Below are 3,109 nucleotides of genomic sequence, written 5' to 3'. Positions count from 1 at the left end.
ATTGTATATTAAAAAATAAAAGAAATGAATAACATTTGTAGATATATATTTACGCGAGTTATCGCTCTTTCACTAGGTCGTCTAATAGAAAAAAACTGTTCCCCATACTGACCTTTATAAAATATATTTTTATCAAAATTGTTTGTGTTTATTTTATATTTGATACATGCTTAATCAGAAAATCATATTAGTTTTGATGTATATAGCCCACATTTTTGTAGGTCTTCTGTAAGTCTTCCGTAGATCTTCAATTACCCGTAGGTCTTCAATTAGGTATGCCCAACTTAGCAAGTATATGACTTTGTACGGCAGTCACACTGTAAAATACTAAAGATGCATGTACTGAAAGACGGAAAACAAAATCACAAAGAGGTGCATATTTGAGCACTACCTGCAACAGTGTATTTGACAACATATTGCATTAAACAATACTCAATATTCATTCTAATTCGAACTAGCTTAATATCTCCAGTTAGCAATGCTCTGCACAACAAGTCCACATCTTATGTTACACATGAAAATGTATATAATTTTATTATCTTCATTTCATGAATACAGATACAATTAACAGTCAAGTGGCTCCATGCCAATATGGTAGGTTGTTATCAATAATAATCATACTAATATCTCTCCAAAGGCACCTTTTCTCGATGTTTTAAGTAACAAAAACATTAATTCGTGGCGAAAATGTTGATGAAACAATTTCATTGAAGTAAATTTGTAAACTTAAAGCAATTGTTTTACTTTCATGTTCATTATGAAAGTTTTGATTAAACAGATGTGCCCCTTCACTGATAAAGCTACATAGTTAAATCTCGATACATCAATTATTTGATCAGCTGTTGATTATATGTTCAAGGATTCCACCCCTTATGATATAATGTGGTAACGCTTCTAACTAGTGTTAATATTACATTAACTGTACGTATCATATACCTAAGTGCCGTCCTTATTCAACTCTCCCTGTGCTGGCCATTGGCATTCACCAAAAACTTGGCTTCGTGCCGTTACTCACGAAAAGCCAATGGACATCTGGAGAAAATTCTGGCGATTAACGAAGAGATAATTGTTAGAACCCGTATGTAGTCACAAGTTAAATTCCGGAAAAATATCCCGGTGTAAAAAAAAAAGGGGGGGGGGGGAAATAGATATTAGAAAAGAGTTTTTCTGATATGGTTTGTTTGTTCACAGGCACCATTACACCGATAATTTTGTCTTTAAATGATGGCAACAGAGGATCAATCATCCTACTATTATTATTATAGACAAAATTATCAGTTCCTGTGGTTTCAACTTTGTTTGAGTATCTTCAAAGTAACAAAAACAAGAAGGGGGAAAAAACAACAACAACAACAACAACCAAAAAAAAAAAAAAAAACCAAGAGGCCCATAAGCCTCATCGCTCACCTGAGTCACCTTGGCCCATATTTAAAGATTTATCCCAAATTTTGGCATGTAAAACCAACCTACCCCCGGGGAGTCATGATTTTTATAAACTTGAATCTGCACTATGTCAGGAAGGGTAAGCAGTGTGTGTGTGTGTGTGGGGGGGGGGGGGGGGGGGTAAGCAATATCCATACTTCAAGTGCCTGACCTTTGTCTAGGACAGATCCTAAGAAGTCATACAGTGTTATAGTTAACCATCTTCCCAAGTTAAGAGTTTCTGATCCGCTCCTCTCCTCACGGGGCGGATCAGAAACCCTTGACTTGGGAAGATGATAGTTAACATACTAGTGTATCATATCTTGCATCACCGGATACTTTCGTTATTTCCAACCAATGAAAATCGTCCTTACTTTAATAGTACACTGTTGTATATAATGTAATTATTGCACATACATCACAAGATTATCGAATATACATCACAAGATATACATCACAAAATATTGAACATACATCACAAGATTATTGAACATGCATCACAAGATATTGAACATACATCACAAGATTATCGAACATACATCACAAGATATTGAACATACATCACAAGATATTGAATATAAATCACAAGATATTGAACATACATCACAAGATTATCGAATATAGCAACGTTTTACACGCCATTTACTGTCCCTATTAACATTAGTTCTCTAAAGCGCTTTACAAATGTGAAAGAAAAGATAATATAAAATCGATGTGCACATACATGTGAATAAAATATTTATAGTGTCAGAATTAAAATGCATAATTATTATTATTGATATATAGCACCTAATGTAATGACATGATTACCCTAATAACATATGAAACAATCTAAAACAACCCTTAGAAATAATTAAATACATAGAAAGGATATAGGTATAATAACAAACTACAGGTTTTTTTTAACAGCACTGTAAGAACTGTATGTAAGAGCACTAAGTACATAAAAATAATCACAAATTAAAAGCTAATCTAAAAAGATGCGTTTTGAGGTCCACTTTAAAACTAGACAGTGAAGTACATTGTCTGAGTTTAAAAGGCAGAGAGTTCCAGAGACTCGATGCAGCCTTATCGAAACGTCGATCCCCATATGTTTTCGTACGTGTCCGAGGTACCTGGAGAAGATGCAGAGATTCGGATCTTAGCGATAGTGTGGGATTGTAAACTGTAAGGATATTCTTTATGTAAACTGGAGATGGGTTGTTGAGAGATTTGAAAGTATGAAGAGGGATCTTATATTGAATTCTGTATTCAACTGGGAGCCAGTGAAGATCTATTAGAACAGTAGTAATAGAGTTAATCTTGCAGCTGTGTTTTGTGCCCTCTGAAGTTTGCTATGTGTTGATAATAAACACCATAAAGCAATGCATTTCCGTAATCTAATCTGGATGTAATTAACGAGTTTACTAGAGTTTTACATTACTTCATCATTGATAAAAGGACGGATACTGCCAATTCTGCGAATGTTCACATATGCTGAGCGGGAAATAGAGAGACAGTGTTTTTCCATGGTAAGGGATTTGTCAAAGAATACGCCTAAAAATTTTTTTTTTTACGAAAGATGAATCACTTACAGCACAGTCACCAAACTCATCTGCCTTTTAAACTCAGACAATCATCCAAATACCGTTAAAATTCCAGGTCCTTTCAATATACAGCCCAAATTCTTCTCCAAAAATGTTTTGCA

At 34.3% G+C, this 3,109-nt stretch overlaps 1 protein-coding gene across 1 annotated transcript in view; it reads right to left on the bottom strand.

The window, feature by feature from the left end:
• Nucleotides 1-1,470, bottom strand: part of LOC125681682 (divergent protein kinase domain 1B-like) — a 16,767-nt gene extending 15,297 nt beyond the window's left edge. The window contains exon 1 of the mRNA XM_048921870.2: nucleotides 937-1,470. The gene's annotated coding sequence lies outside the window, so the exon portion shown is untranslated. The remainder of the gene's footprint in view (nucleotides 1-936) is intronic.
• Nucleotides 1,471-3,109: the final 1,639 nt, after the last annotated feature.

This window comes from Ostrea edulis, chromosome 2, assembly GCF_947568905.1.
Source record: "Ostrea edulis chromosome 2, xbOstEdul1.1, whole genome shotgun sequence".
Classification (NCBI taxonomy): domain Eukaryota; kingdom Metazoa; phylum Mollusca; class Bivalvia; order Ostreida; family Ostreidae; genus Ostrea; species Ostrea edulis.
Note: the sequence above shows the minus strand (reverse complement) of the source record. Positions and strands in the feature narration are given on the sequence as shown.